The sequence below is a fragment of the Mauremys mutica genome, chromosome 12 (assembly GCF_020497125.1).
Source record: "Mauremys mutica isolate MM-2020 ecotype Southern chromosome 12, ASM2049712v1, whole genome shotgun sequence".
In the NCBI taxonomy this organism is placed as follows: domain Eukaryota; kingdom Metazoa; phylum Chordata; order Testudines; family Geoemydidae; genus Mauremys; species Mauremys mutica.
The window spans coordinates 55742530-55765157 of record NC_059083.1 but is presented as its reverse complement, the minus strand read 5'-3'; the positions used below and the strand labels follow the sequence as shown (position 1 = coordinate 55765157).

Below are 22628 nucleotides of genomic sequence, written 5' to 3'. Positions count from 1 at the left end.
TGATTCAGGAGCTGTCTTGCCTCTGTGTTGGCATCTGGGATTGTTTCTAAATTAGTCTCACCTACAGGAATTCACTTCCTGACTTCTGACACTTCCCCTCCAGCTCACTGATCAGGTCGCTGAGACAGGAAATCTCCTCAGAGAGTTTAGTGATATTGTCATCCTGTATCTTCAGAATCTCCTTTTCCAGATTTTCCAGCTGGGCCAGCAGGAGTCGATCTTGTTCCTGCAGGAACTTCCTCAGTTGCTGAAATTCAGACACAATCTTCTGTCTCTCGGTTTGTGTCTGTATCTATTCATATTTCAATAAACAAACAAATAAATTAAATAGAAGAGAAAAGGGCAGGCCAGGGACATAGTCTCTACGGTCCTTTCATGGAGTGCTGACTGTGCAGGAGAGAGATTTTCTTGGCAAAGTCTAAGATGTCTGACACTTGACTATATCCTGGGCTTGGGAGGATTTTCTAATATCTTCCCATTTGACCCTAATATCTCTTAATGGGATATTTCCATGTCTGACATGGTCAGGATACTGTGTTATCAGAGGTTTATGTAAATCCAGACCCACAGCAGCAGGAGGCAGGACCAGGCCTGGCTCTAGGCACCAGTGCTTCAAGCATGTGCTTGGGTGGCACTTTCCAAGGGGCAGCACTCTGGCTCTTTTTTTTTTTTTTTGCTTGGGGTGCAAAAAGCCGGGAGCCGGCCCTGAGCAGAGGTGAGCTGCGGCAGTGCGGGGAGGGCTGCAGGAAGTAACCCTGGGGGAGGGGGGCAGAGGAACCGCCCCCCCGGCTCACCTCCACTCCACTGCCGCCTGTTCCCCTGAGCGCGCCGCCACTCTGCTTCTCCCCCCTCCCTCCCAAGCTTGCCATGCGAATCAGCTGTTTTGCAGCAAGCCTGGGAGGGAGGGGAGAGAAGCGGAGCAGCGGCAGCGCGCTCAGGAAAGCAGGTGGAGTGAAGATGAGCTGCGGCAGTGGGGGGTGCAGGGAGGGCCGCAGGAAGTAACTCGGGGGGGGCAGAGGAACCACTCCCCCCAAGCTCATCTCCACCTCTTCCCCCAAGTGCACTGCCGCTCTGCTTCTCCCAGTGCGCCCGGGGGAGGAGGTGGGGCCGGGGATTTGGGGAAGGGGTTGGAATGGGGCGGGGAAGGGGCGGAGTTTGGGCAGGGCCAGGAGGGCATGGGAAATTTTTTTTGCTTGGGGCAGCAAAAAACTTGGAGCCGACCCTGGGTAGGACTCAGAACTATATTGACAGAGATGCAAGAAGAGAAAAATGAATGGAACAATTAAACAAAACCAATACATGAGTGCAGACAGTGCTGCATGGAATATAGTTCACCATGGGAATTGTTATGTGAAAGTGACAAGGGCTAAAAAATAACTCATTAATTAGAATGAAAGTTTAGACTCTGCAGAATATGATGTGGTCCTGCTCCTTGGAGAGGATTTCTCAGGCCCTGTGCATGTGTGTGTGCACACATATGTGATTCTAACAGAGCCATCCATGTTTATGGAGAAACACAAAGAAAGCCACATTCACCAAGTCACAAAGGAAGCTGCCTCCAAACAGACTTCTAACTGCCAGTTCTGGCTGGTTAATCACAATGGGAACCTACCAGATACTCCTGGCTTTTCCCCTCTTCAGTCATCTTAACTCTCAGGAGCTTTTCTCTCTCTTCTCAAAGTCTCCAAATGGGCCTGGATCTTTGCCTGAAGAAACAAGATGATTTGGCTGGCTTGAGAATTGAGAGTGTTTGTGGACGGTGCTGTTTTTCCACTCCAAACCCAAGACCCTGTAGGTGACTGTGAGCCCTGCTAAGTTTATGGCATCAGAGACATGAAGGAAATTAAATGTCATTAACAGAGACAGGGAGTGTTTGATAGTCTCTTTTTGGACTATAAACTGTTTGGAATTATTTGTCCTCTTTCCCCATTGAGTTAAACCAGGAGGAAGGCTGAAGAATTGCATCAACACCAGAAGGAGGCAGATCTATGTCACTGGGGTGTCTCTACTAAGAAGAACAGACAGGCCTGTCCCCAGAGAGAACAGAAGGGTTTGCTATCTGCCAGGAGCTAAGATAAGGGATGTGGAACTGAGTCTGAAGAGGATCCTAATGGGAGTAGGAAATAATCCACTGATTGTCTTTCATGTGGGAACAAATGATACAGCTATATTTTCACTGGAAAGCATCAAGGAAGACTATGCAAGGCTTGAGAAGATGCTTAAAAATGCAGACTCAGGTGATCTTCATACCTATTCCTAGAGGAGGAGAATGAAGGTGATACAAGATTATGATGATCAATGGAGGGCTCAGGCAGTGGTTCTGTAAGGAGGGCTTTCAGATGTTTGAGGCATTCATAGACAGAGGACTGTTCTCATGGGATGGACTCCACCTGAGTAGGGAGGGAAATAGACTTCTGGAATGGAGGTTGGCACAACTGATGAAAAGAGCTTTAAACTAAGAACCCAGCAGAGACAGTTGTAAGATGTTCATGTAATCTCCATGCCTGATTCTAATATTGAGAGGGAGGAAAATCAAGAAAGAGAGAATACAGCAATGGAGAAAGGAACAGTAGAGAGTAGGAGAATGGACACTATGAGGAAAGATAATGCCAACACCAATGAAGCTAACAGTCAGGGAGGCAATACTGGAATACCTAATTGGGGGAGGAGTCCAGGTGAAAACAAAAACAACTGAGATGTTTGTACACCAATGCAAGAAGCCTGGGTTACAAAATGGAGGAACTGGAACTACTGGTACAGGAAGTGAAACCAGATAGTTCAGGTGTGATGTTACATCCCCATATTCTTCATAGAAATATTGTTATGATATGAATATGGCATAACTAATATATGTTTTATGCAAGATGGGTCATGTGAGGTATCATTGGAAAGGTTATGATTTACTGAATGTTATTATCCACTTTGTATGCATGTATCATTTCTGTATTTGAAGTTAGGAATATTGACTATGTAAAAATTACAACTGTGTGCGTACTTGGGGAATGCCCACCAGACAGTATGCAGTCAGCCTGGAAGGGTCTTTGAAGATGCTGATCTCCCATCTTCCTGGAGTTCCTTCCTGTGGATGTTACAAATAAACCTTGTCTCATGGTTGCTTTAACACTGCAGGGTCATGTGATGGTGTCACCGGGTATGATGTCACCTTGGATACTGCTGGTACTTTTTCACTGAAGGGGGTGGGTATCAAACAGAGAAACAAAAGATTCCCACCATATATAAATCCTATTTAAGACTGGAGAGTGAGTTAATCCTGGTAGCAGTTTCTTCACTGGAACCCTGCCCAGGATGACAGACGTAAACACCTAAGACTGATCTGAGGAGAAAGGACTAGGAACGAAGCTGAGACAGAGGTCTAGCCTGTGAAGAGAAACATCTTGAACTCTAAGCTGCAGAAACTCTGCAACCTGCCTAAAACAACATTTAGGGTGAGAAATTATTACGTGTAACCAGTTTCTTTAGTGAATTAAGCTTAGGTTGCATGTTTGTTTATTTTGCTCAGTAATCTACTTTGTTGCATTTGCTATCCCTTATAACCACTTAAAATTCATCCTTTGTAGTTAATAAACTTGTTTTGTTTTCTAAAACCAGTTTGTACTATTCATAACTGGGGGGCAGGACAAAGAGCTGTGCATATATTCCTCCAAATTGAGGGAGGGGGTGATTTTAATGAACTTTAAAGATCTCTATACAGTGCAAGACAATATAATTTTGGGTTTACACTCCAGGGGGTGTGTGCACCAGAGTGCTAGACAATTCCCTAAGCTGAGTCCTTCCATACAGAGGAAGAACTGGTTGTAGGGGACAATCTTGGTTTGACTGATCATGACCTAATTCAGTTTAAACTAAATGGAAGGATAAGCAAAAATAGATCTGCACTAGGTCCTTGAGTTCAAAAGGGAAAACTTTAAAAAAAATAATGGGATTAGTTAAGGAAGTGGACTAGACTGAAGAACTCAAGGATCTGAACATGGTGGAGGCTTGGAATTACTTCAAGTCAAAGTTGCAGAAGCTATCTGAAGCCTGCATTCCAAGCAAGTGGGGAAAAATTTAGGGAAGAGTTGCAGACAAAGCTGGATAAGCAAGCATCTCAAAAAGGTTACTAAGAAAAAGCAGAAAGCCTGCAAGGAAATGAAGATGGGATGGATCAATAAGGACCTCCCTCTTGGAGGTCAAAAAGTGTAGGGGTAAAGAGAGCACTGTCAAACGCCAGTCAGAGCTGGACCTTGCAAAGGAAATCAAAACCAATAGTAAAAGATTCTATAGTCATATAAATAACAAGAAAACAGGGAAAGAAGTAGAACTGCTAAGCACTGAGGATAGGGTGGAGATCATCTAGGTATGGTCCAACACCTAAACAAATACTTTGCCTGCATTTTAATAAGGGCAATGAGAAGCTATTGGGTAGTGCCAGGATGGAAATGATTATATGGAAATGGAAAATACCACATCTGAGGTGGAAGTCAAACTCAAACAGTTTAATGGAACTAAATCAAGGAGGCCTGATAATCTCCATTCAAGAATATTAAAGGAACCGGAACATGAAATTGCAAGCCCAATAGAAAGTATTTTTAATGAATCTGTAAACTCAGGGGTCATACCCTATGAATGTAGGATTGCTAATATTCCTATTTTTAAGAAAGGGGGGGAAGTGATCCAGGGATCTACAGGCCTGTTAGGTTCAACTCAATTGTATCCAAGGTCTTAGAACAAAATCTGAAAGTAGTTAAGGACATAGAAGTAAATGGGAATTGGGATAAAATACAACATGGTTTTACAAAAGGTAGATTGTGCCAGACAAACCTGGTCTCTTTCTTTGAGAAGATAAGTGATTTTTTAGATAAAGGCATTTGATACAGTTCCACATGGGAAATTATTAGTTAAAGTGGAGAAGATGAGAATTAATATGAGAATTGAGGGGTATATAAGGAACTGGTTAAAGAGGACACTACAACAGGTCATACTGAAAGGTGAAGTGTCAGTCTACAGGGAGGTTACAAGTGGAATTCCTCAGGGATCCATCTTGAGACCAATCTTATTTAACATTTTTATTAATGCGTGTGCCAATACAATTTGCAGATGACACAAAATTGGGAGGTATTGCCAATACAAAGAAGGACTGGAATATCATACAAGAATGTCTGGATGACTTTAAAAATTGGAGTAATAGAAATGGGATGAAATTTAATAGTGCAAAGTGCAAGCACTTAGGGACTAACAATAAGAACTTTTGCTATAAGGTGCGGACTCATCAGTTGGAAGTGACAGAGGAGGATAAAGACCATGTGTACTGATTGATCACAGGATGACTATGAGCCACCAATATGATACGACCATGAAAAAGACCGATGTGATCCTAGGATGCATCATGCCAGGTATTTCCAGTAGAGATACACAACTGGTGAGACCTTATCTGGAATACTATGTTCAATTCTGGACTCCCATGTTTAAGAAAAATGAATTCAAAGTGGAGCAGGTTCACAGAAGAACTACTAGGAAAATCAGAGGAATGGAAAACCTGCCTTATGAGAGGAGACTCAAAGAGCTTGACTTGTTAAACCTAAGCAAACAAAGGCTGAAGGGAGATATTATTGTTCTCTATAAATACATCAGAGGGATAAATACCAGGGAGGGAGAGGAGTAATTTAAGTTTAGCACTGTGGCAAATGGCTGGCACTATTATGATGGGTCTCACGCTTTCTCTTCTTTGGGGGGGGGGCGGTTTCAGGGCACCATTTCTTGCCCCTGAATCAGAATATTAATTGCCCCACTAGTGTCTTTGAGGAGGGGAGTGGAGAGGGAGGGACCTGGGCCCACCCTCTACACCAGGTCCCAGCCCAGGGGCCCTGAGGATAGTGGTGAACCACTTGAACTGGCGGTTCCTTCCCCTGGGCTACTTCCCTCTCCTGCCCTTCAGCTTGTGGGGGCTTCCTGCCCTCCCTCTGCACAAGCCCAGGGCCCCTTACCTAGGGTCTTGGACTTCTTAGCCCACCACAGCACTCCTCCAAACTTTCCTCTGCTTCTCTTCAAACTGTTCTCTTCTCCATCCAACCAAACCTTCCTGCTCCAACAACCCACACTGCCTGACCTGAAGCAGGGGGTTTATATCATGTGACTCACTGCTGGTACTCTAATTGGCTTCAGGTGCTCTAGTTAATCTATAGCAAACCTTCCACCCCTTGCAGGGAATAAGGCTCCCTGCTAACACTCTCCTGCTGCCCTCTGGCCATGCTGTATCACAGCACCAATTTGGACACAAGGGCAAATAGATATAAACTGGACGCCAACAAATTTAGGCTTGAAAGTATATGAAGGTTTCCAGCCATAGAGGAGTGAAGTTCTGGAACAGCCTTCAAAGGAGGGGGGGGAATACCTAAATGAGTTCAAGACTGAAGTTTATGGAGGGGATGGTATGATGATACTGCCTACAATGGCGTGTAGCTGATCTGCAGCTGCTAGTAGCAAATATTCCCAATGGCCGGTGATGGGACACTAGATGGGAAGGGCTCTGAGTAACTACAGAGAATTTTTTCTCAGGTGTCTGGCTGGTGGGTCTCACTCACATGCTCAGTGTCTAGCTGACAGCCATATCTGGGGTCAGGAAGGAATTCTCCCTGAGGTCAGATTGGCAGAGGCCCTGGGTGGTATTTACCTTCCTCTGCAGCATGGGCATGGGTCACTTGCAGATTTAAACTAGTGTAGATGGTGGAGTCTCTGTAATTTGAAGTATTTAAATCATGATTTGAGGACTTCAGTAACTCAGCCAGAGGTTAGGGTCTATTACAGGAGTGGGTGGGTGAGGTTCTGTGGCCTGCAATGTGCAGCAGGTCAGACTAGATTATCATGATGGTCCCTTCTGACCTTAAAGTCTAAGACTCTAGTTTCACTTTTTTGAGCTCACCTATAACAGCAACTGTTTAGTTCCCTTCCTGGAACTGATTTGTGCTGTTTTGCTGAGCACGAAGGACTCCCCCTGGTAACATTACAGCTCTTGAAGTTTTTGAGAAAAGTATCCAAATAGGGCTCTGAGCCTGCAATCAGCACTCTGTGCTGGGGTGGAGGGTCATGGGGCTCCACATGGAAAGCAATGCCCCTATGTGATGATGAGCCTGCAGGAGCAGGGTCTGTGTGTCTAAGGAGTGATATTAAATTCAGAGGCTAAGGTTAATCTGGAATTAATGCTTTAAATGCCCATGTGACGCATGGCCAGAAAGGGTTAAGCATCCTGCAGGATAAATGACTCAAATTCAACCCTTAAAGACATATAGGTAGATAATGTTTGTGGTTTTGTGTATTTACATATATATTGGTAAGGGTCAACAGTGTAATCAGACAGTCCCTGTCTATGCTGTATTCTGTTAATTCAGAGATCAAAAGGACATCTTAACATTTAAATGAACTGTAAACATAGGATATAGCTGTATTCATCTCTCTTTGAAATCTATACCAAATCATCAGCGAATAGTGGAAAAACAGGCAATTACCTTATGTTAATCCATATAGCTAATTACCGGTGATGCTTAGGAAATGGGTTCTACTTCAAAGTTCCCATGATTGCCTATTGTTTGCTTAAGAACTCTGACCTGTCAAGAGAAGGCCTGGATCTGTATAAAAGACCCTTGGGTCCCAACCCTTGTTATCTCAGATCTCCTTAAGCTTCATCAGTGGAAGTTTGAGTCACAAGATTGAGATCCCAGTCCTGACTGGACCACCCTGAATACAGTTGGACTATAACCTATGAACTATTTCTGAAAGAACTCTTTGCAACTATAAAGCTCACCATCTCTGCTATGAATCTGAACCTCAAGAATTGAACTCATGTCTGTATGTATACTGATCTTTTAACCAATTCTCTCTCTCGCTTTTCTTTTTTAAATTTTAGTTTAGTTAATAAGAATTGGCTGTAAGCATGTATTTGGGTAAGATCTGAAGTATTCATTAACCTGGGGGGTAATGTATCCAATTCTTTGGGATTGGTAGAACTTTTGAATATGATGAATAAGATTTTCAGTATTTCTCATCATATCTGACTTGGGTATCTGGGTGGAGGCCTGAGGCTGGATTACTTTAAGGCAGTGGTTCTTAATCTGGGGTGCATGCACCCCGTGGAGGTGCAAGATGCCCTTTCTGGGGGAGCGAGAGATGCCAGATTTTTTTAGAAGGTAAATCATCAAAAATACAAATTAAGCACAGGCACATAAGTACAACTACTTTGTTTCATCAAACCTATGTTTATTAACATTAAACATTTTTCATGTATTCTTAATTTTACTGTGAAATTAAAATAAATATATAATTCTCTCTCTTTCATTCTATAGTTATGATATATCTAGGTTTAAAGAACTGACCTACTTCAAAAAATTTTGATAAGGGGTGCGAGAACATATTTTGAGAACCAAAGGGGTGCAGGCTGCAGTAAAGGTTAAGAACCACTGCTTTAAGGGAACTGCGTTGTTGGCTTCTGGGTAACCAGTGTGGTAATATAGATGTTTTGTGCTGGCTTGGTAAATCTAAGTATTGGAATATCCACCAGCTTTGGGGATTGTCTGCCCCATTCTTTGCAGTTCACCCTAATTGTGTGACCTCAGTTGGTTCCCCTGGGACCGCAGTCACAGCCTGATTCTCATTTACACTGAGGATGCTCTGGGCTGAAATCAGAAATTTCAGCAAGGGGAGTATTGCTACTGTCTGCCTCTGTCCAAGGATTTGTTTTTTTATTATTTTGGAGAAATGCAATCTGAGCACAGCTGAAAATTCAGAAGGTGTCAAACTGGTTTTGAAAAGAAAAGAAATTACATATCCAAATGCTTGCTATGGAGGTGTGTCGGGGGAGTTGTTAGGGAGAAGAGGAGTGAGGGAGAGAGTTTTGGGGCTGCAGAAAAGGGGTAGGCATAAATGGGAATGAGTGGCAGGCGTGGGGTAACTTACTCTTCTCTGTTTAATGTAAAATGTCTACAGCCCCTGCACAACATGTTTTATACAGAGAGAGAGCAAAGGAGTGGGAATGTGCTAATAAAGTTTGCAGATGACACAAAGCTGGGAGGTATTGCTAATATAGAGAAGGTCCGAGATATCATACAGGAAGATCTGGATGACCTTGTAAACTGGAGTAATAGTAATAGGATGAAATTTAATAGTGAAAAGAGCAAGGTCATGCATTTAGGGATTAATAACAAGAATTTTGGTTATAAATTGGGGACACATCAGTTAGAAGTAACAGAGGAGGAGAAGGACCTCAGAGTATTGGTTGATCACAGGATGACTATGAACCACCAATGTGATATGGCCGTGAAAAAAGCTAATGCAGTCTTGGGATGCATCAGGTGAGGTATTTCCAGTAGAGATAAGGAGCTGTTAGTACTGTTATACAAGGCACTGGTGAGACCTCATCTGGAATACTGTGTGCAGTTCTGGGCCTGGTCTACACTAGGCGTTTAAATCGGTTTTAGGAGCGTAAAACCGATTTAACGCCACAACCGTCCACACTAGGAGGCACCTTATATCGATTTTAATGGCTCTTTAAACCGGTTTCTGTACTCCTCCCTAACGAGAGGAGTAACGCTAGTATCGGTATTAACATATCGGATTAGGGTTAGTGTGGACGCTGATCGACGGCATTGGCCTCCGGGAGCTATCCCACAGTGCACCAGTGACCGCTCTGGACATCATTCTGAACTCGGATGCACTGGCCAGGTAGACAGGAAAAGCCCCGCGAACTTTTGAAATTCATTTCCTGCTTCCCCAGCGTGGAGATCTCATCTCATCAGCACAGGTGACCACGCACAGCTCATCAGCGTTAACAATGCAGTCTGCTGAGAATCGTAAAAGAGCCCCAGCATGGACTACACGGGAGTTACTGGATCTGATCGCTATCTGGGGAGAGGATTCAGTACTAACAGAACTGCGTTCCAAAAGACGAAATGAAAAAGTATTTGAAAGAATTTCTAAGGCTATGATGGATAAAGGCCACAGCAGGGACTCAGTGCAGTGCAGAGTGAAAGTTAAGGAGCTCAGACAAGGCTACCAGAAAACCAAAGAAGCAAACGGAAGGTCAGGGGCAGGTCGAAAAACATGCCGCTTCTATGCTGAGCTGCATGCAATTTTAGGGGGCTGCACCACAAGTACCCCACCCCTGATCGTGGATTCCGAGGTGGGGGTTGTAATCTCTGCCATGGCTGAGGATTATGCAGACGGGGAAGAGGAAGATGAAGAAGAGGAGGAAGACCTAGCAGAGAGCACACAGCACTCCGTGAGCCCCAGCAGCCAGGAGCTTTTTATCACCCTGACGGAATTACCGTCCTCCCAGCCCTCACAAGCCACTATCCCAGACAATGACGCCATGGAAGGGACCTCTGGTGAGTGTACCTTTGCAAATATCAAACTTTTTTTTTTAAGCAAGCCTTTTTTAATGATTGATTTGCCCTGAGGTCTTGGGATGCATTCGCAGACAGTATAGTTACTTAGAAAAGTTTGTTAACATGTCCAGGGATTGAGAGGAAATCCTCCAGGGACATCTCGATGAAGCGCTCCTGTAGGTACTCCAGAAGCCTTTGCAGAAGGTTTCTGGGCAAGGCAGCCTTGTTCCGCCCACCATGGTAGGACACTTTACCACGCCATGCATGTAGCAAGTAATCAGGTATCATTGCGTGGCAAAGCATAGCAGCGTATGGTCCCGGTGACTGCTGGCATTCAAGAAGCATCCGTTCTTTATCTTGTTCTGTTATCCTCAGCAAAGTGATATCGTTCAGGATAACCTGGTTAAAAATCAGGAATTTAAGTAAGGGGGGGTGGCCATTTTTCTACTGGGTTCGTGGACTGCATCAGCTTAAAAAAAAACTTTCCTGCACGTAGCGAAGCGGGGGGAGGGGAGGAGTGAAATGCCGATGATCTTTTCTGTGTTTGGTCACCGGCGATCTTCCCCAAGGCACCAGACACGCAGTGGGTTGGGGGGGGAAGGTTGTTGATTAGCAGGGAGCTAGCGTGGTATTAGCCATGCGTTGTTGGGGGGGAAGGGTTAAATCACTACAGAAGCCGAAAGACAGTGGCTTACCATGGCCGCATGCAAGCTGAATTATGATGCCTGGACCTGCGTCTGTGAGATCTGTAACTCCAGAGCTGCAGGCACTCAATATTAAGATGAAAAAATGCGACCTTGTAGGGAAATCACATGTGCTAGGTGGTGAATACTGCTGTTCACTGTGAAATAGTATAACCATTGTTCTGTAAAATGTATCTTTCTAAATATTTATCTCCCTCATGCAGCTGCAAATTTTTCAACCATCCCTCCTCCATCCCAAAGGCTAGCACAGATAAGGCGGAGGAAAAAGAAGACGCGAGATGAGATGTTCTCGGATATTATGGAAGTTACACGCAATGAAAGAGCTCATCTGAATGAGTGGAAGGACGTGGTTTCAAATTACAGGAAAGAGGCCAGTGAACGTGAGGACAGGAGGGACAACCGAGATGAGAGGTGGCGGCAGGAAGATCAGCGGTGGCGGGATGCAACTCTGGGGCTGCTGCGTGATCAAACTGACATGCTCCGGCGTCTTGTGGAGCTTCAGGAACGGCAGCAGGATCACAGAGTGCCGCTGCAGCCCCTGTATAACCACCCTCAACCCTCACCATGTTCCATATCCTCCTCACCCAGACGTGTAAGAACGCGTGGGGGGAGGCTCCGTGCACCCGCCCACTCCACCCCCGTGGACAGCCCAACCAGAAGGATGTCGTTACTGTGAATTTTTTTTAATGGCCTTCTCCATCCCTCCTATCCTCCTCCCAAACCACACCCTTACTTCTCTCCCTCTTTTTATAATGAATCAATAAAGAATTCATGCTTTTTAAATGAGAGTGACTTTATTTGCATAAGTAAGCTGTACTCGAAGGGGGAGGGTGAGTTGCTAACAGGGAATGAGTCAGTCAAGGCGGGGTGGGTGTTCATCAACAAACACAGCAGTCACACTGTACCCTGGCCATTGATGAAGCTCGTTTTCAAAGCTTCTCTGATGCGCACCGCTTCCTGGTGTGCTCTTCTAATCTCCCTGGTGTCTGGCTGCGCGTAATCAGCGGCCAGGTGATTTGCCTCAGCCTCCCACCCCGCCATAAAGGTCTCCCCCTTACTCTCACAGAGGTTGTGGAGAATACAGCAAGCAGTAATAACATAGGGGACATTGGTTTGGCTGAGGTCTGAGCGAGTCAGTAATGTCCGCCAGCGCGCCTTTAAACGGCCAAATGCACATTCCACCACCATTCTGCACTTGCTCAGCCTGTAATTGAACAGATCCTGACCACTGTCCAGGCTGCCTGTGTATGGCTTCATGAGCCATGGCATCAAGGGGTAGGCTGGGTCCCCCAGGATAACGACAGGCATTTCAACATCCCCAACTGTTATTTTCTGGTCTGGGAAGTAATCCCCTTGCTGCAGCCGTTTAAACAGAGTAGTGCTTCTGAAGACGCGAGCGTCATGAACCCTCCCTGGCCATCCCACGTGGATGTTTGTGAAACGTCCCTTGTGATCTACCAGTGCTTGCAGCACCATTGAAAAGTACCCCTTCCGGTTTACATACTGGGTGCCCTGGCGCTGCGGTGCCAAGATAGGGATATGGGTTCCATCTATCGCCCCACCACAGTTAGGGAATCCCATTGCAGCAAAGCCATCCACTATGGACTGCACATTTCCCAGAGTCACAACCTTTCGTAGCAGCAGCTTAGTGATTGCTTTGGCTACTTGCATCACAGCAGCCCCCACAGTAGATTTTCCAACTCCAAATTGATTCCCGACTGACCGGTAGCTGTCTGGCGTTGCAAGCTTCCACAGGGCTATCGCCACTCGCTTCTCTACTGTGAGGGCTGCTCTCATCTTGGTATTATGGCGTTTCAGGGCAGGGGCAAGCAAGTCACAAAGTTCCATGAAAGTGCCCTTACGCATGCGAAAGTTTCGCAGCCACTGGGAATCGTCCCACACCTGCAACACAATGCGGTCCCACCAGTCAGTGCTTGTTTCCCGGGCCCAAAATCGGCGTTCAATGGATAGAATCTGCCCCATTACCATCAGGATCTCCAAAGCGCAGGGGCCCGCGGTTTGAGAGAATTCTGTGTCCATGTCCTCATCACTGTCATTGCCGCGCTGCCGTATCCGCCTCCTCCTCGCCTCGGATTGAAGGTCCTGGTTCAGCATATACTGCAGGAGAGTGCGCGAGGTGTTTAAAACATCCACGATTGCGGTATGGAGCTGAGCAGGGTCCATGCTTGCTGTGTTATGGCGTCTGCACAGTTCACTAAGCAAAAAAAGGCACGAAACGGTTGTCTGCTGCTCAGGGAGGGAGGGGTGAGGCTGTACCCAGAACCACACGCGACAATGATTTTTGCCCCATCAGGCACTGGGATCTCAACCCGGAAATGCCAAGGGGCGGGGGAGGCTGCGGGAACTATGGGATAGCTACGGGATAGCTACCCACAGTGCAACGCTCCAGAAATCGACGCTAGCCTCGGACCATGGACGCACACTACCGATTTAATGTGTTTAGTGTGGCCGCGCGCACTCGATTTTATAAAATCTGTTTTACAAAACCGGTTTATGCAAATTCGGAATAGTCCCGTAGTGTAGACGTACCCCTGGTCTCCCATGTTTAAGAAGGATGAATTCAAACTGGAACAGGTACAGAGAAGGGCTACTAGGATGATCCGAGGAATGGAAAACCTGTCTTATGAAAGAAGACTCAAAGAGCTTGGCTTATTTGGCCTAACCAAAAGAAGGCTGAAGGGGGATATGATTGCTCTTTATAAATATATCAGAGGGATAAATATCAGGGAGGGAGAGGAATTATTTAAGCTTAGTACCAATGTGGACACAAGAACAAATGGATATAAACTGGACACTAGGAAATTTAGACTTGAAATTAGACGAAGGTTTTTAACCATTAGAGGAGTGAAGTTCTGGAACAGTCTTCCAAGGGGAGTAGTGGGGGCAAAAGACATATCTGGCTTCAAGACTAAGCTTGATAAGTTTATGGAGGGGATGGTATGATGGGATAGCCTAATTTTGGCAATTAATTTGTCAATTGATCTTTGATTATTAGCAGGTAAATATGTCCAATAGTCTGTGATGGGATGTTAGATGGGGTGGGATCTGAGTTACTACAGAGAATTCTTTCCTGGGTGCTGGCTGGTGAGTCTTGCCTACATGCTCAGGGTTTAACTGATAGCCATATTTGGAGTCGGGGAGGAATTTTCGTCCAGGGCAGATTGGCAGAGGCCCTGGAGGTTTTTCGCCTTCCTCTGCAGCGTGGGGCATGGGTCACTTCCTGGAGGATTCTCTGCACCTTGAGGTCTTTAAACCACGATTTGAGGACTTCAATAACTCAGACATAGGTTAGGGGCTTGTTACAGGAGTGGGTGGGTGAGATTCTGTGGCCTGCACTGTGCAGGAGGTCAGAATAGATGATCATAATGGTCCCTTCTGACCTTAAAGTCTATGAGTCGTGCTGTGCCCAGCTGGCTTTCTACCTCCCCTTGATGTGTGTTTATCTGGATATACTGTTAGCTCTTTCATGGAAGCATAGTGGGAATTAGAGAGCCCCTGAAGTAGGTGATCCAGCAGGCCCCTGGAGGAGCAGGTTCTACTATCTCTGCCCTCCTTCTCTGATCTTGTGCTCTGCTCAGCTCTGCCAGGATGGAGAGTAAATGACACTGGTCTATTTAATGTACCATGTGAACCCATAGAGAATGTTTCAGACAGGGAGAGCAGATGGGACACCTCCCACCTTCTCTTTGTCTCTACTCAGTTTAATAGATTACAAGCTCTTTTGGGCAGGGACCTCTGCATTTGTAAGCTGCTAGCACAGATTTGTGTATCATGTGTATTTTTGCGGGGACAGTGAGCTGAGCCCACTGATTTCTTTCCTTTCTGACACACACTGGCTAGGGAGAGGTGGACCCCAGAACAGTAGTTCTGGCAGTGAACACCCACATTGAAATGCCTAGGGCAGTTCCCCCCCTCAGAGCTTTTGGTTCAGACTCTCCGCAGACTCAGACATATGCCACCGTATCAGTTATGCTTGGGCCACATTTTCAAAGTTTTCTTTTCAATCATATGATCTAACAAGTTACTTTTTGGTTGCTGATTTTTTTTAATTATGAAACCTCAGGGTCAGTTTTAATCAGGTGACTCCAGAGAGGGTCTCTAGGGAAGTGTCTATAGTGCCTGGCCTTAAGTCCACTCCTGCACTTATGTTCCATGCAATAGTGAGGGCTGTTGTGCTCGCCATGAATACTGCTGGCAGTGCCTGGTCTATCAGGAGTGTGGTGGGGGAAGCTCATTCCCTCCATTCCTGGCCTGGCAGCAGCATGGACACATCTTGCTTCAATCCTGTGTGTGAGGAAAGTGCCTCACACGGAGCTCTAGTGCCCACATCTCTCTAAGGAACAATGTGAGGTTGACAGGCTGGAGCAGCAGTAGTGGCCAGGGCTCCCTGCACCTTTCTGGAGGAAGGGCCCTGCAAGGGAGAACCAGAAATCAGGGAGAAAATCTGGGAAAATGGGAGATTTAATGCATTGGACAGTCTGAAAAGGGAAGGATTGAATTTACCCGGATCCAGAGTGTTTCCTACGTTGTATTTCTGGGCAGCCTCCTCCATGAGAAGCACTACGTGAGATTTGTGCTCCGGGGATCTCTCACAAACCACACACACGGCTTCCCCGTCCTCTTCACAGAACAGATCCAAGGTTTTGTCGTGCCTCTCACACAGATGCTCTTATCTTTGGTTTAAATCCAGTTGTTGAATTATTTCCACTATATTTGCTAGCTGATAGTTGGGCCGGAGAGTCCCTTTCCGGATCAGGACTCTGCAGCTAGGACAGCACACAGGGCCATAGTCCCCCTCTGTCCATGTCTCACAGTACTGAGTGATGCAGACTCGGCAGAAATTGTGCCCACAGTGTATGGACACTGGGTCTGTCAGATACTGCAGGCAGATGGGACATTTGGTTTCCTCTTGGATTTCCTGTACAGGAGCTGCTGAAGCCATGGCTGCTGGGATCTCTGGACTGTTCTCTCTGTCTCCTGCTCTGTATCAGAAATGGTTTTGCTGACAATAGGAGCTCCCTGTCCCACCTCCTGTCAGTTGTACAGGAGCAGAATGAGATGAAGAGAAAGGAGAGGTGGGAAGAGGAGGAGAAAGATAAGAAAAGAAGGAAGCAGGAACTACATAGGCAAAGAACTGGAACAGTGGAATGGGAAGAAACAGAAAGGGAATGAAAGCAAAAGGGAGGAAGGAAACAAACAAAAAGACAAAAACTTAAACTAAGGGTGTGTCTATACAGTACACATCCAGGGCATCTGGAGGGATTGTACTTGACTGGCTAGTCCAAGCCTCTACCCTTGCTGCCACAGTTGCATTGCTGTTAGTGTGCTAGCTCAAGAGGAATGAGTACACATATGTCTACCTGAGCTGGGAATCACACCTCCCAGGTGCTGTATAGACGTACCCTCAATCGAACTAGAACATTCTTTATTCACAATGAGAATGCTCACAGCCACACACACACTTGAACTGAAATAACAGTAGGTGGGAACTAATCCTCACTGAATTATTTTAATGAAAGTTTTTGTCTTGCTGAACATCTAGCCACCTGCCTGTGACCAGCCGGGCTACAGGGGCTCCCTGGGTTAAGGTCAGCAGCAGCTGGTGTGTGCTAGTGTCTCTATTGGGTTTCCGGGAAACGGGGCGGGCAAAGCCCGCCCCATGCTAACGGAACCCCCCCCAGCCTAAGGGGAGGTTCCACAGGGCCTCAGAATCCCACTAATTGCAGGGGACAACTAATAAAAGAACAGGGACAGGAGTGTGGTCAAAGGGTCATAAGAAGGGAGCCTGACGGGGACACCGAGCAGAGAACCCCGGACAGCGCCCACTGCTCCTCGAAGGTGTCAAGGGAGCCAGCGGACGCCGCCCAGAGGAACTCCGCCCGGAGACGTGAACGGACTAAGGATCGGAAACAAGCCCCACAGTCGCAGGAGTCTCCAGTGGCCAACCGCCTCTCCCTGGTCACGTAGATGGCCAGTTTAGCCAGGGCGAGGATAAGGCAAGGAAATGTCAGCAACTCATTAATCAGGAGCAACCCTTGAACTAAAGGGTGATTTTTATGGTGACTTGTCTAATCTTTATTACTTTACAATCTAAAGGTTACAGCCCAGCCCATTCAAAACTCCAGATAAGATCTAGAAAGATTTTAGTTTAAAACTTTGTAAAACTCCATATACAGAAGGGAAAGTAATAATCTTAGCCACCCCCACCCCATGCCCCAAGCTTCCCAGTCTCTTCCAGTCATTTTTTCTCCTTGGTCCAACACTGAGCTCTTGATTAATGTATGGGCTGGTTTTGCTGGAGGAAAATATGACTCATGGATCCTGGGTTTGGATTTGTCTGTCTCTAGGGAGAGGAGTGTCAGGTTGGAGAGAAGAGAGAAGGGGAGTGTTCAGCACAGAAAGCTGGATATGCTGAAGTCTACAATTTGCAAGTCTACTGTCCTGCAAAAGTTCTTTGTCAATACTGCTCCCTGCGAACGTTTCCCACCAACGCATCTACTGTCGTAGGTCTTGATTCTGACTTGCATTATACTGTTGTTCCTTTGCCCTGGGCTGTTAGCCAGTATTTGGGGCTTTCTTTGGTTGTTTCCACTGGGAGGAGAAATAGATTATAGGAGTCAAGTATTTCTTTGGCGCAATCTATTTTATTTACAAAGAATGTCCACAAAGTCCTGGGTCCTGAACACAGTAGAAACCAACAATAGCAGGCAGTTTCCTTACTGAGACATCCAAGTCTGCCTTTCTAGTGAATCATGTGCCTGAGGAAAACTCTCTCTCTGTTTCCTCCCAGGATGATCAGTGCTCTCTTGGCTTTCTGTTTCTCACACACAGAGAGCTGCCAACCACAAAATACAGCACACTAGTTGGGAAGCCACCTAAGCTTGCCAATGAGAGAGGTATGTGAGAGGTGCCCCCACTTCCACAGAGTTAGGCACCTGCTTGGCTGCATGCAAAATGAATGGAGAAGGAGCTGTGTAGTGGTGGTGATGCTAGTGCTGTTACCTCACTACCATCTTACAGTGGACAACCAGAGCTACTAGAGTTATGTTTGAGACCAGCTTTCTGATTAAAACTTGACTATTTTAAGTGCTCTAAAATCTTCATGGTTCCTCAGATTGCAGTCACATTTGGAGTGCCCGGTGGAGAAGTAGGATAGGCTTAGTGGTCGGAACTGGAGAACATTTGACCAGGGGTGCCCCGGATACATCCCCCTGAATAAAACAGCTTTTTCTGAAAGAGGATGACTTTTACCAGTGTTTTCATACTGATGGCGAAAGGACCAGGGCTGAGCATTGTGCACCAGCATCTCACTCACTTGAGTTACCCACAGAGAGTGCATGCGACCAACTGCCCCTTTCTGGGAGCAAACATCACAGAACTATTGTGATCACAGTTTGCGTCTCTTAACAAGACCAGCTCTCAGATTCCTGTGGCTGCTGCACCAAAGGGATTACACTGAGCATGTTCAGAGAGAGCCCTAAAGAGTTGACAGCCATCTGCAGCTTACAGGATCTGGGTGCCCCTGCAGGATTGCTTTGGCCATTGAACCTGAGCATCAGCCAGATGCTGTGAGCTGAAATCCAACCCAGGCCAGAAATCAGAAATTAAAAAGCAGAGTGATCCTGCTACGATCTGCCTCTGAGAAAGATTTGTTATTTGATTTCCCTTTGGGGGAGTAAGTGTAATCTGAGCACAGCAAACAATTCAGAAGGTGATCAAACTATTTTTCAAAAGAAAGAAAATTATACATTGAAATGATTGCTGGGAAGGGAAATGGAATTAGGGAGCAGAGGAGTAGAGTAGAATAGGGGGAGATGGTTTGAGGCTGCAGCAAGGGGAAGAGCTTTAGAAAAGCTGGATGAGCACAAGTCCATGGGGCCGGATGCACTGCATCCGAGGGTGCTAAAGGAGTTGGCCGATGAGATTGCAGAGCCATTGGCCATTATCTTTGAAAAATCATGGCGATCAGGGGAGGTCCCGGATGACTGGAAAAAAGCTAATGTAGTGCCCATCTTTAAAAAAGGGCAGAAGGAAGATCCAGGGAACTACAGGCCAGTCAGTCTCACCTCAGTCCCTGGAAAAAATCATGGAACAGGTCCTCAAGGAATCAATTCTGAACCACTTAAAGGAGGGGAAAGTGATCAGGAACAGTCAGCATAGATTCACCAAGGGCAAATCATGCCTGACTAACCTAATTGCCTTCTATGATGAGATAACCGGCTCTGTGGATGAGAGGAAAGCAGTGGATGTGCTATTTCTGGACTTTAGCAAAGCTTTTGATACAGACTCCCACAGTACTCTTGCCAGCAAGTTACAGAAGTATGGGCTGGATGAATGGACGGTAAGGTGGATAGAAAACTGGCTAGATGGTCGGGCTCAACGGGTAGTGATCAATGGTTCCATGTCTAGTTGGCAGCCAGTATCAAGTGGAGTGCCCCAAGGGTCAGTGCTGGGGCCGGTTTTGTTCAATATCTTCATTAACGATCTGGAGGATGGTGTGGACTGCACCCTTAGCAAGTTTGCAGATGACACTAAACTGGGAGGAGTGGTTGATACGCTGGAGGGTAGGGATAGGATACAGAGGGACCTAGACAAATTAGAGGATTGGGCCAAAAGAAATATGATGAGGTTCAACAAGGACAAGTGCAGAGTCCTGCACTTAGGACGGAAGAATCCCATGCACTGCTACAGACTAGGGACCAAATGGCTGGGCAGCAGTTCTGCAGAAAAGGACCTAGGGGTTACGGTGGACGAAAAGCTGCATATGAGTCAACAGTGTGCCCTTGTTGCCAAGAAGGCTAATGGCATTTTGGGTTGTATAAGTAGGGGCATTTCCAGCAGATCGAGGGATGTGATCATTCCCCTCTATTCAGCACTGGTGAGGCCTCATCTGGAGTACTGTGTCCAGTTTTGGGCCCCACACTACAAGAAGGATGTGGATAAATTGGAGAGAGTCCAGCGGAGGGCAACAAAAATGATTAGGGGGCTGGAGCACATGACTTATGAGGAGAGGCTGAGGGAACTGGGATTGTTTAGCCTGCAAAAGAGAAGAATGAGGGGGGATTTGATAGCTGCTTTCAACTACCTGAAAGGGGGTTCCAAAGAGGATGGATCTAGACTGTTCTCAGTGGTAGAAGATGACAGAACAAGGAGTAATGGTCTCAAGTTGCAGAGGGGGAGGTTTAGGTTGGACATTAGGAAAAACTTTTTCACTAGTAGGGTGGTGAAGAACTGGAATGGGTTACCTAGGGAGGTGTTGGAATCTCCTTCCTTAGAGGTTTTTAAGGTCAAGCTTGACAAAGCCCTGGCTGGGATGATTTAGTTGGGTTTGGTCCTGTTTGAGCAGGGGGTTGGACTAGATGACCTCCTGAGGTCCCTTCCAACCCTGAGATTCTATGATTCTATGAATCTATGAAGGGATATTAGGGAGATAAACAAGGATGTGCAAGGGTGAATCAGGCCCATTGAGCCAACCCTCAGTTTCTATATCTATAAAATACATCTATAAAATAATTGTATTATTCATATTTCAGTCCACATTGCTGAGCTGTGCACAGATACTGAGTAAATAGACACAAAAAGTTCACAGTTCAGGGCCCTTATCCTGCAAAGTCTCAGCTTCCCACTGATCTCAAAGAGACCAAAGTGTATAAAGTTCTATTCAAGCTAAAATCTTTGCAGGATCTGGGCCTAGATTATGACAAAATGCAAAAGGAGAATGAGACAAATGGACTGGGGTGTGGAGAAGCAGGGAACAGGAAGCCTGTCTTCCACATAGTACTTCCTTGGGTGGTTGTGAGGCTTGATGGATGTTGCTTCTATTGATTTGAGATGCCTGGTTGAAAGAGAAAATAGAAGGTTTCAGATTAACTTGTATTAAAGATTTGGGTTTGTCTCTGTCTCTCGTGACCAGTTTCTCTTGCATAATTAAAACACAGTTATGTCAGATAAGGGTGGGCCTGTTGTTATAAATATGACAGCCTGAAATCTCATCTTTTTTTCCTTTGCCCCTGGGCTCTGAACTAGAGACAAAAAAAGGAGAATCTCTAGGATCACACAGGCAGGGTGAGGTTTCAGGTAGAGAAAGTAAGAGAAAATTCCCATGAAAATATTTTCATGGACATGCAGTGAAAGATACAAACCAAACCAACACCAACCGTGACACACATCCCTGAAAAATAAAACACAAACATGAAATACTGAGAAGATCCCATGCTGAAGTCAAACAAATAATTCTAACACCATCCTTTGTGTTAGAACCTTTGTGTTATTAATTATTATTATAACCTTAATGCTGAGCCCGTGGACCCACCGATAAACAGAAACACTCTCACTGAGTAACTTACATGTCCTTAACCCTGACCCTGCCATTTCTATACACATCCATGTGCCTTTGAAATACTCTGTTCAGAGGGTTGCAACATTCCTCTCCTTTCCCCTGAGTGAGTGGCGCTCTCTCTCATTGCTCTTCACCAGCATCCAACCTTTCTGGGCTAGGTTGAGCTCTCCCATTTAAGCTGCTTACTTCTTCCTATGTTAGAGTTACGGTCCCCCTCTGATACTGCCACCACCTCCCTTCTCTCTGGGCTGGGAAGGGGCTGCCCCAACCAATGTCACCTGCTACTTCCTGTTCATTGGCCTTGAATCATTGGTTTATCCCCAGTGCAGCATCTTCATCTCTGCTCCCTAGCCTGGGAGTGGAGGATGTATTTAGGGGAGGAAACTTCCCTTTTGGGGTTCAAATCTGGTACCTGCCACCTGTATGCCTTGTGAATTAAAAGTTTCTGCTGCCTTCCTTACTGAGCTGGGGACAGGGAGCTGCAGCTTCTATAATCAATTGAAAAACTACTAAAATGGCTCACATTACACAGGCTGAGGAACTACAGTGAAATCTCTGCCCAATCTCAGATGCTCAGGACAGAGGCAGCTCCCTGGGATCCAGGAGTGTCCCAGTGAGAACAGGGCTGCTGGGGAGTGTGAGAAATGGTCCCAGCCTCCCTCAGGGCTGAGCTCTTCCTCTAATGCTCTGATTCTGCCTCTCCCCAGCGAATGTCACTCTGAATCCAGACATGGCTCATCCCCGACTGGTCCTACCTGAGGATGGGAAAAGTGTGAGTTGGGGATTCACACAGCAGGATCTGCCCAACAATCCTGAGAGATTTGATGTTGAACATTGTACTGGGCTGTGAGGGATTCACCTCAGGGAGACATTGCTGGGAGGTGGAGCTGGAGGATGGGATGTGCTGGGCTGTGGTGGTGGCCAGAGAGTCTGTGAGGAGGAAGGGAGGGATCAACCATAGCCCTGGGGGGGGGGATCTGGGCTGTGGAGAGGGTCTGGTGGGGTCAGTTCTGGGCTCTCACCTCCCATATGACCCCCCTACCCCTGAGCCTGGTCCCCAACAAGATCCAGGTTTGTCTGGACTGTGACTGGGGGGGAGGTGACATTTTTTGATGCTGGTAACAAGGCCCCAATCTTCACTTTCCCGCCGGCCTCTGGCCCTGGAGAGAGAATCTGCCCTTGGCTCTGGGT

General features: G+C 46.3%; 1 long non-coding RNA gene across 1 annotated transcript; it reads right to left on the bottom strand.

The window, feature by feature from the left end:
• Positions 1-178: 178 nt before the first annotated feature.
• Positions 179-21691, bottom strand: LOC123345438. Its single transcript, XR_006572787.1, has 3 exons — positions 21445-21691; positions 1613-1706; positions 179-292 (listed from the first exon to the last, which is right to left on the bottom strand). It is a non-coding gene; the product is annotated as an uncharacterized LOC123345438 (long non-coding RNA).
• Between the last annotated feature and the right edge of the window lie 937 nt (positions 21692-22628).